The following is an 11,829-nucleotide window of genomic DNA, read 5'->3' as shown; positions in this document are numbered from 1 at the left end:
TAACTCAGGGTCCTACAAGCAAGCAAGCAGTCTTCCAAGGGCAGCTGGGGGCCTCTCCCCATCCAGAGGCAAGAAGGTGATGAAAATCAAAGACACGTGAAAACAGTGAGACCAGTGGATGCCTGGACCACATAAACATCATGTTCCACGACTCCGAAACCGGAAGAACTAAGTGATGTCCAGCTACCACCACTGAACAATTTGACCAAAGACTCTATAAAGGAATCCTGACCAAAAGGGAGGGGAATGCCAAACAGAATTTCAAACACTCATGGAATCCAGAGTTTGAGGAGCCATGGAGGTGCTGTGAACTCTGAAACAACTGCCACAAGATAGTCTCTAAACACTAAATAAAAAATAGCTCCTAAAATTATTTTTAAACCAAACCATTTAGCTTTGTCATTAAAAGATGCCTACATTGACATGGTACTCCTTTTAAAGAATTTCTGCTTTTCATAGTCATCTATTTTAGAGTCTAAGACTAATTCCATTAAGGCTGCTTGAATTCTGCCCTCAGTGATTTCCACTAGATGTGTTAAAGACACCAAATTTTGATACAACTTGAATACCTTAGTTCTGAATCTGCCCTACTTTTTGATTTTTTGAAGATGTTTCTCAACCAGAGTGTGAAACTTCATTTACACTTAGATCCTCTTTCACGGACATTCTGTAGAATCTTCACTTGAACCTTCCTGCCAGTGCATTTCAGTTTCCTCATTTTATACAAGCGCAGTTAACATAGCTCTTCCTTCAGCTACGACCTTCTCTCTCCAACTGGGAATAGCTTCAAAAGATTCCCTGTCTGTGGTAGAAAATACAAGCATACCCAAACCTGGCCCGCTCCATCGTAGGCCTTTGTTAGTGCGTCACATTCTTCTGGACCTAGCATTAGTCAGATGTTTTCCTTATTGCCTTGGCTTTGCCACTCCAAAACATCCATTTCCATGGGTTTCTTTGTCATCTTTTGTCCAAGGGCCTTTGTGGTGTCACTGGGCCTTCTTTGATTTTCCAACTGCAACATTCCCTACAGACACCATCTTGACAACCATTGCTGTATCTTCCTCCAACATATTGGGAGCTGAAGAGCACCAGCTTCCAAGAGACTACGTCTACTCTTTCCCACAGTTCTCCAGACCACTGCCAGGGACGATGGGCTCCTCCTAGTCTTGGTACAACCACAGCTGCTGCCTCCACCTCCTCACAGTGTGCAAGCTTCCTAGGCAGAGCCACCTGGATGTCTTGCATCCTTTCTCACTCTCTTGAGAAGAATAACTGATTGTAAAACAAACTTTGTAGACAGCCCGAGAAGGGAGGCCTCAGTAGCAGTCCCACTGAGGGGGGACAGAGTGAGAGAGTAAGCATGAGGCTTTTAAAAGCGCGATCTAGGTAGGATCGAATTAACAGTAGCAACTTGAAAAGTGAGACAAATACTTAGGGGACAGTGAGTCGATGATAAAAAGTGTCTCAGATGTCTTATGCTGCTCTCTCAGAAATACCACACGTGGACAGCCTTAAGAAACAGAAATCTTGGGAATTGTGCCCGACCTGGCCTCACCACACCGAGGTGGAACACTAAGGGCTTGCAACAGAGCAGCAAGGGGAGAAAAGCATGAAGTCTCCAGGGAATACAAAAAATAGACTTCGGGGCAGGGCATGGATGACACCCCATCAGACTTGACCAGAAAACACTCCTAAAGGTCAACAAACAGACCTGGAACTATTTGGAGGCTTTGCTCTTTTTTTGTAGTTGGCTTTGTGGTTGTTGTTGTTTTCTTTTGTTGTTTTGTTTTTCTCTGTCTTGGTTTTGTGCTTGTTATTGTCTCTGCATGTCTATCTAGGTAAGATAGATGGGATAAACAACATGGAGGAGAAAACAACTGAACAGATGGTTCCAGGGGGACATGGGAGAGGGGGAGGTAGGGGAAAGGAAGTGGGTGTCAACAAAACCAGGAAACAAGGGAACAACAGGTGATCTAAAATTGATGGCGAGGAGGGTGTAGGATGTCTGGTGGGGCTTGATCAAGGGTAATGTAACCAAGAGGAATTACTGAAACCTGCAGAAAGGCCAAACATGATACTGGGACAAGAAGAAAGTAAAATGAAATAGAGGAAAAAACTAGGAGGCAAAGGACATTTATAGAGGTCTAAATACAGGGATGTACATATATAAATACATTTATATATAACGATAGGGAAATAGACCTATGTACATATATTTATATGTTAAGCGTTAAGGAAGCAGACAGACATTGGACCTCTACTCAAGTACTCCCTCAGCACAAGAACACGTTCTAATAAGCCAGCATTCTGTGACGCTCACCTTCCCAACACAATTGCTAAAGACAAAATGGGTGCATAAGCAAATGTGGTGAAGAAAGCTGATGGTGCCCGCTTATCAAAAGATATAGCATCTGGGGTCTTAAAGGCTTGAAGATAAAGAAGCAGCCATCTAGCTGAGAAGCAACAAAGCCCACATGGAAGAAGCACACCAGCCTGTGTGATCATGAGGTGTCAATGAGATCAGGTGTCAGGCACCAAGACCCAGAACAAAAAATCATATCAATGTGAATGAGGGGAGCACGGAGTGGAGACCCAAAACCCATCTGTAGATAATTGGACATCCCCTTACAGAAGGAAGAACCTTTCAGGAATGAAGCGTGAGAATGGTGGACAACTGAATGATGTAATCAACATTACTTTTTTTTAAAATAATTTTATTGGGGCCACTTACAGCTCTTATCACAATCCATCCATCCATTGTGTCAAGCACATTTGTACATATGTTGCCCTCATCATTTTCAAAACATTTTATTTCTGCTTGAGCCCTAGGTATCAGTTCACTTACACACACCCCTTATAAACCCTTGATAATTTATATTTTTTAACTGCATTAGACTTGTAATCATTGTTAAATTTATTGTCTATTCTCCAAAACAACAAAGAAAAACAAAATCCATTTAAAGGAAAAAAGAAGGAAAGATAAGTCTATTTCTTGATGATTGCCCTAAAAACCCCTGGGGCTGCATCCAGAGACTTTTTCCCAAGAATTCTTCTTATCCTTCTCAACTAGCAATCTACATTGTCTTCGGTTTAATCGTGTCTGTAATAATGCCGCCTCACCTGGTAAGTAGATGCTTGCTTTACCCCCTGACAAACAACCCCATTTCTACAAGTAGTTCCCTTGAGACACTATCATCTGGCAAGTGAAGTTGAGGCAAAGCATCCTAATCCCAGCTATATCATTTTCACTCACCTCTGACTCGTAGTGACCCTACAGGACAGGGAAGAACTGTTCCTGTGGGTTTCATAGACCACAAATCTTACGCAGAAAGCCTCATCTTTCACCCAAGGAGTAGCTGGTGGTTTCCAACTGCTGACCTTAAAGTTAGCAGCCCAACCTGTAACCACTACACCACCAGGGACCATCAGTCCCTGCTATGGAGAGAAAGAAAAGTTGAAACGCTCTCTTCTTAAGCTACGCTTATGAATTCTCTTTAAATACTTTCTATTCTAATTCACTGAGGAGCCTTCATGGCACCGTGAGTGAAGTATTGGACTGCCAACCACGGGCCAAACCCACCAACTTCCAGGAAAAAGATGAAGTTCTCTCGTCCAGTAAAGATTTGTAGCCTCGGAAGTCCTGTGGAGCAGCCCTACCCAACCGTGCAGGCTCGCCACGCATCTGAATCAATTCCATGGCTCCGCCTTCTCTTACATAGGCTGAGGGAGTTGGCTTCTGGTCTTATCCGTGAATCCCATCTAGAAGTGTCCGGCTCTTCTCCATTTCATATGTGTGGGCACATGTTAACAATCATTCTCAGTTTGGGAATCTGACCACATCTCTGCAAAAACAGGAAAAGCACCCATTAACCTCCTCTTTCCTGTGATCATGTGATTCTTCTCAGTTCCTTAATTGGGTTTAAAAATATTTTATCTATCAAATTAGTCCTTTTGAAAATGGGTTTCTATGAGGAGGATACAAAGACAAGCTACGACTTAGAGAAAATATTTTCAAAGTACATGCTTAGCAAATGACTAAGAGCTAGAATATGTAAAGGATTCTCCAAATGCGGCAATTTTTAAAGTAATTTATTTTTGTTATTGTCATTGAAAATACACACAGTAGAACACATACTAATGCAACAAGTTTTTCAGATGCAACTGTATGGCCTTGATTTCATTGTCCAATCCGTGAAACCCCTCACACTCATGCTCCTTCTCCAACTGTCCCTCCCCATCAGCCAACTCCCTGCCTGCAAAGCTTTCCCAACAAAGCCTTCCCTCTGATCCTTTGGCCAAACACTCAGCAAGCATTTTCCTAACAGCTTTGTTGACCTATAATCCACATACCATGGAATTCAATGGTTCAAACGTATTAAAAAGTGTTGTGCAATCATCACCACAAACCATTTTAGAACATTTTCTCTTTTATTTTTGTCCCCATTATTACTAGCTGCCCATTTCCCTCTAGCCTCCCCTGCCATAGCCCTAGGAAACTGTTAATCCAATTAATGTCTCTGTAGATTTACCTATCCTGGACTTCATGTAAAGAAAAACATTCAAAACAACAGCAATAGCAAACTAAAACATAGAAAAAATATCAATTGAAAAGAGAGCAGCAGATAGTAAAAACCAGGACCAATTGTCAATGGGTCAAAAAGGAGAACAAATGACAAGATTCCATCTGTCTGAGTCCCCTTTCCAGTGCACTCTGTCTGATAGCCAAGCTGTCCATATCGCTGGTCAATGGTCAGAGGGGATGTTGTTGTTGTTGTTGTTGTTGTTGTTAGGTGCCAGAGAGTTGATTCTGACTCATGGCGACCCTGTGTACAACAGAATGAAACACCATCCAGTCCTGCACCGTCCTCACAATGTTCTTATGTTGGAGCCCATCGTGGGAGTCTTGTTGAGGGATTTCCTCTGTTTCGCTGTCCTTCCACTGTACTGAGCCTGAAGTCCTTCCCCAGGGACTGGTCTCCACTGATAATATGTACAACCTATCTGAGACAAAGTCTCCCCTTCCTTACCTCTAAGGAGCATTCTCTCTTTACTTCCTCCAAGACGGATGCATGTGAGGACCCTGCAAATGGATTTGGGGCTTTCACTGGTACCCATAGCCTTCTGCAAACTATGAGCCTTCTGCTCAAAATTGAAGTTCTAATACCGTTTCCTCCTCCAAGCTTGGATTTTATTATTTACAATCTTTAGCTCACACAGGCTGGTGTGCTTCTTCTGTGTAGACTTAGCTGAGGCCTCACTTGAATCGCTGTTTGTTTTGAGGCAAGCATTTAGGATTCCAGACACTATTCTTCTGATAGCCAGGCACTATATGCTTACTTCAGTACACCTTGCTTTGGCATCCATACCTTCAGTGATCATGAGGGTAAGTATCAAGTAGGACCATGTCATAAGCACTAATTGTTCTTAGATTAGGGCTATGATTAAGTGCAAGCTTAAATTCTATTCATGCCCCTGGTCTACGTTAGAGATATCATTATCATTAATCATGGGGAACATTATAAATCATCCTCATGGGGTATATGGTAATTGTATTGATAGTATCATTAATTTAGCCAATGGTATAAATTTAAAATACTGTTGAGCAAAGGAAAATATGCATGTGTTAGACAGCTTTTTAGACTGAAATACATGGTTTGTTGACTTACACAAATTAATATCTTAAGTGACTGACTATTCATTCAGGAAGAAAATTATTGGAAATAATTGAAAGATTTATCAAAATGGCAGAGTACAATATCAGCATACAAAAATCAGTTGGATTCCTTTACATTAACAGGGAATTCTTAAAAGGAAATCAAGACAATATTACCCTTTATAATAGTCACACACATACAAAAAAATACTTAAGAATAAATTCAACTAAAGAAACAAAAGACCTATACAAAGAAATCTACAAAGCACCCGCTACAAGAAACTAAATGAGATCTACATAAATGGAAAACTTTATCATGTTCAGGGACCAGAAGACTTAACATAATGAAAATGTCTATGCTGTCTAAAGTGGTCTACAGTTATAATACAATGCCAATGCCAGCACCATTCTTTGAAAAGAAGGAAAAACTAATTACCTACTTTATCTGAAAAGGAAAGAGCCCCCAGAGAAACAGAGGACTCCCAAAGAAGAATAAAGTCGGTGGTTTTTCACTTCTTGATCTCAAAACCTACTACATAGTCATGGTAGTCAAAACAGCGGGTCCAACAATAGATACACGGACCAATGGAACAAAGCTGAGAAACTGGAAGTAAATCCTTCTACCTACAGACAGCTGATGTTTAACAAGTGCTGAAACTCATTACATGGGAGATTCTTCTGTTTACAGAATAATGACACAGGACTCGCATCTCACACCAAACACAAGAGTGAACTTAAAATGACGAAAGATCTAAATGTCAAGCCTAGAACTATGAAGACCATCCATTTAAAAAAGCAGGGACAAACTTCAGGTACCTAGTAAATGGCATAAATATCAAATACACACAAACAGCAGAAAACAGATGGCTGGGGCCTCCTGAGAATGAGACGCTTGGGTGCATCAAAAGCTATCACCAGAGAATAAAGCAAGAATTCACAGATGGAAGGAAAGCTTTGGAACTGACAAGAGGAACAAGGGACTCGTCTCTAAAACACATAGAAAACTTCAGCATGTCCACAACAAAAAGGAAAAGAACCCAATTTAAAAATAAGCAGTCACACTTAATTCTGTCCCCAGCAAAAGAACAACTAGATATTTTGGCATGTTCTTGCTCCACGCTGGCCTTCATGAAGACCTCACTGGAGATATGGGTGCTACAACAAAGTGTAGTGAAGAAACCAGATAGTGCCCAGCTATCAAAAAGAATAATGTCTGGGGTCTTAACAGCTTGTCTTCAAACAAGCAGCCATCTAAGTGAGATGGCAGCTAAGTCCACATGGAAGAAGCACACCAGCCCGTGTGATCCAAGCATTGGAAAAAATAAAATCCAGCCCGACTTTCAGAGCACAACAGTCCGGGTGGCAGTTCTCTCTGCACATGTGTTGTCCCCGCTGCTGCTTTCCGTTGTCCAGGATCCTCCTGCAGTGATGGCTCCCAGCCGGCTCACCTTATTTGGTGTTTCAGACAAAGCCAAGCTCTTGGAGTTTGCCAGGAATCTAACTTCTGTTGATTTGAACTGGGTTGCTTCCAGAGAGACCGCTAAAGTCCTGAGTGATGCCAGCCTGGCCGACAGAGATGTCTCTGAGCTGGCAGGGTTTCCTGAAATGTTAGGGGCCATAGGAAAACCCTGCATCCATAGTCCATGCAGGAAACTCGGCTCGTAATATGCCAGAAGATAATGCAGACATGCGCAGACCTGATTTCCAGCTCCTAAGAGCTGTTTCTAATCTCTATCTGTTCGTGAAAATGATGGCTTCTGCACACATAACTGCGGAGGCAGCTGTTGAGCAAAAATTGATATTGGTGGCATCACCTTACTGAGAGCAGCAGCCAAAATCCACACTCGAGTGACCCAGAGGACTATGCAGTGGTGTCGACGGGGAAGCAAAGCTCTAACAGTAAAGACACCTCCAGTTAGCCTTGAAGGCGTTCACTCATGACACGGTGTGATAAAGCAAGGCCAGATTATTTCAGGAGACAGGACAGTAAGAAATAGCTTAGGTGCCCTCAAGGTGTTGGATGAACTCTCATCAAATACATGCCCAATTGTACCCACACCGCAGCCAGGCTTCCCCCCACAGTTCTAGTTGGAGCCCCTGGATTTATAAACTTGTGTGATGCTTTGAACGCCTGGCAGCTGGTAAAAGAACTCAAGCTTTAGGCCTCCCCACTGCTGCCATCCAGCAGGTGCTGCTGTTAGAGTTCCACTCTGAAAAGAGGAAGCCAAAGCCTGCCTGGGCCACGACCTCCACCGCACCTTCACGCCCATAACAACTGCATACGCCAGAGCAAGAGGGGCAGATAGGATGTCTTCATGTGGTGATCTTGTTTCACTATCTGAGGTTTGTGATGTCCCTACTGCCGACATCACCCCCAGAGAGGTACCTGATGGTATTGTTGCTCCAGGATATGAAAAAGCAGCCTTGAAAATTCTATAAAGAATCTTCAGATGGACTCTTCTTACAAACCAGATGAAAACGAAGTTCAAACTCTCCTTGGTCTTCAAAAATAATGGTTTCATTGATGCGTCATCATTTAGCAATGTTGTTACCAAGAAGAAAGGTTTCCCTGAGTATGCTCTCAGGAACCTCCCGGTCGCCAGCCTTGCCATCCAGTATACTCAGCCTAATTCTGCGTGCTACCCCAGGAATGGCCACGCAATTGGCACTGGAGCAGGGCAGCAGTCTCTCATACACTGTACTCGCCTTGCAGGGTATAAGGCAAACTATTGGGGGGGGGGCGGCTTTGACACCATCCACAAGCGATTTCAACGAGGTTTAAAACCAGACTGAAGAGGGCAGAAATCTCTAATGTCATCCATCAATATGTTCCTAGAACCATTGGCGAGGATGAAGATGGAGTGAACTGGGATCATCTTGGTTCATCCCAATCTCTGACGCTTCTTCCATCACTGATTCATTTCACAGTGTTATTTTATAGTTCGTGTGTACAGATGTGAGCAATCATTACAGAAAAATTCAGGTGTCACCTGTGCCCCCCAAATAAAACATTAAATCTTAACAATCTCAGGTCCAATAATAATAATAAAATCCAAAGAAAGGAATGATATTAGAGCTTAAAATGTGAACACCCGGTTTGCAGAAGGCTATGGGTGACAGTGAAGGCCCAAAATCCATTTGTAGGGTCCACACATAGATAAAGCCTCTGGTGAATCCCCGCTGACTTTAGTGGAGGGATGTGAATAGCCTTGCTGTCAGAGCGCATTGTGAAGCCAATTTTGGCAGCTGTACTTAGGTTAAAATGTAATACCTTATTTTATTTGATCTCCCATTTGACCCATTTTAAAGTTGTTTCAGTGTTTAATATTTCCTGCTTTCTTTCGGATCAAGGTTTCCTGTTTTGTCTAGCCATCGTTCTTGGGTTTGGGTTTGTTTGCCTGCTTCCTGTTGGCATTTTGTATGATCTTCTGTGTATCAAATCCAAGAGAGGTCGCTCTATGGAGACAGTCAAGGGATTGATACTTGCCTGGAGGCATGGGAGGGGAGCGTGGGGGGGATGAGGAGCTGACTACAATGAGCAGGAGAAGAAAATGTTCTGAAATTGGTTGTGGTGGTGATTTCAGAGATCTTAATGTGATTGAACAATTCGATTGTATGATATATGAAGTGTATGCCAATAAAACTATAAAACATCAATTAAAGAATGAAATCAGAAACTCTTTTAAAAGGGGTGGGGCAGAGGACATGAACATACAGTTGACCAAAGAAGATATTCAGGTAGTCAACAAACATATGAAGAAATGCTTGTGATAATTAGTCATTAGAGAGATGCAAATCAAAACAACCATTCAATACCACCTAACCCCAGCATTGAGAGCAAAGTTCAGCAAAACACAAAACAACAAACGTTGACAAGGAGTTAGAGAGATCAGAACACTCATGCACTGCTCAAGGGACAGTAAAATAGGCCAACCGTGTGGAGAGTGATATGGTGCTTCCTCAAGCCACTGAGAGTAGAAATAGCCTAAGACTTGGAAATCTCTCTACTTGGCACATGCCCTAGAGAAAGAAGAATCTTAGCATGCACAGAAATATCTGCATCCATGTTCACCATAATAGCAAAACAACCTATATGCCCATTGGTGGAAGAATGGAGGAATAAGTGTTGGCACATACTTGTACACGTAATGGAATTCAATAGTAAAGAATCATGATGAATCTGTGAACAGCTCATGACAGGAATGGAATTAGAGGACATCTTGATGAGTGAAACCAGTCGGTCAGAAAAAGACAAATATTGTACGTGAGCACTGTGATTGTAAAGATCAAGAAAAGGTTTTCACACTAAAAGAAGCATATTTTGATGGTTAGAATGGTGGGAAGGAGAGGGGAAAGAAGGGAAGTTATAGACTAGGTGTGTTGAGTTGGGTGAAGGAGAAGATAATATCAAACAAGAGGACGAAGACCAAAAATAAATATGATGGGAACAGGGCAAGCCATTGAGAGGTCTGATGCATTGTTAAATACCAAAATAATGACCTGATCTGTAAACTCTCACTTAATTCACAAAGTTTTTTTAAATAAATAGGAGAATTAAACAAGATTTCACCAAAAGAGGACTCACAGACTAGGGTTGGGGTGAGGTGGGGGGTATTGGCAATGACATATCAGATAGGTTTCTAAAGTTGTAGGGAACTTAACATCTCAACAAGAAAAAACAACTAATCCCATGAAAAATGGGCAAAGGGGAAAAAAATCAAAATGGGCAAAGACGGACAAATATTTCACACACACACACAAAAAAAAACATTGAGACAGTCAACAACCATAAAGAAAATGTTCGTACTAATTAGTCAATAGAGCGATGCAAATCAAAACAACAAGGACGTAGTCTTGCCATCCCAGCCTTAATGTAACAGTTCTGAAGAAACAGAGACAAGAAATCCTGCCAGGATGTGGAGAAATTGGAGCGCTCATACTCTGAGGGCGGGACTGTAGAATGGTGCAACCGCAGTGAAAAGCAGCCCGGTGCTTCCTCAAAAAGTGGGGGGTCGGAAGTCCGGGTGACACGTGAGGCGGGCGGGGTGCCCCAACAGCAGCCCTTGGCAGCTGCAGCAGTTACCGGCTGAGCTTGGCCCGCACCTTCTTCACAAACTAACCGATGGCATGTGTGGCCTGGCCGCTCCTCTCTACCCGCATTATCAGAGCATTTGGGGTTCAACAGAATGGATTCACGTTCTAGAAGCTAGTGCCCCGTTTTTCAAAGCTGCCTTGGGTAGAAATGTCTCTGATGAAAAGCTCTCTCCGAAGTGGAACCAGCTGAATTCTTTGCATCAGGAGGCGATCGTGACATGCTTGAAAAGCAAAACAGATGAAATCAAGGGGCCTCGGCTGGGAGAAATAGTTGGTATTTCCTCTGCCCAGGTTCCGGATTTTGATTGGCAGCTAAAGCTTGCACTGTCTAGTGTCAAGATTGTTACCTGACAGATGCCACTTTTAAACCTCCACCTCCATTTAAAGGACGTTGGAGCAGTGAAGTGTGTTCTGCTGAGGTGCGTCAAGAAGGGCTGCAGGGTCCACTGAAGTCCTTGGCAGCAGCTAGCCTGGTGGCCCTGCAGGTGAAATCACTGCAGGTTATGACTAGACACGCACTCATTCTCACTGCTACAACTGATGTGGTTGGGTGAACGCTGCTGTGTCCAGAAAGGGTACGGTGTACAATGCCAGGCTGAGAAAGTTGAAATTACCAACTTCCCCGAAGAACAGGACAGGCATTAAAAAAACGAAGATGAGAAAACTCAAGTAGCTGTTGATATTTCCTTTTTTTTTTAAAGCACTTTTTGTGGGGCTTATACAACTCTTATCACAATCCATTCATCCATCCATTGTGTCAAGCACATTTGTACATTTGTTGCCATCATCATTTTCAAAACATGTTCTTTCTCCTTGAGCCCTTGGTATCAGCTCATTTTCCCCCATCCCTCACCATCCCTCCCTCATAATTATTCCTCATAAATGATCCCTCCTTGGAAAGCATAGGGAATTGAGGAAAGGAGTAGGAGGCAAAGGGCATACATAGAAGCCTAAATACAGACATGTACATATGTAAATATATTTATGATTATGGGGGGAATAGACCTATCTGCATATATTTATAGGTTTAGTAGTAGGGTAGCAGGTGGACATTGGGCCTCCTCATGTGCATTCCCTTAACA

At 42.6% G+C, this 11,829-nt stretch overlaps 2 pseudogenes; both read left to right on the top strand.

The window, feature by feature from the left end:
* Positions 1 to 7,081: 7,081 nt before the first annotated feature.
* LOC115870567 lies at positions 7,082 to 8,613 on the top strand (annotated as a pseudogene).
* Positions 8,614 to 9,855: 1,242 nt separating this feature from the next.
* On the top strand, positions 9,856 to 11,301 carry LOC115870566 (annotated as a pseudogene).
* The last annotated feature ends 528 nt before the right edge of the window (positions 11,302 to 11,829 follow it).

Source organism: Echinops telfairi, unplaced genomic scaffold (genome assembly GCF_000313985.2).
Source record: "Echinops telfairi isolate 266 unplaced genomic scaffold, ASM31398v2 ScPeMD7_2010;HRSCAF=2546, whole genome shotgun sequence".
NCBI classification, from domain to species: domain Eukaryota; kingdom Metazoa; phylum Chordata; class Mammalia; order Afrosoricida; family Tenrecidae; genus Echinops; species Echinops telfairi.
The sequence above is the reverse complement of the archived record's forward strand: the minus strand, read 5'-3'. Positions and strand labels throughout refer to the sequence as shown.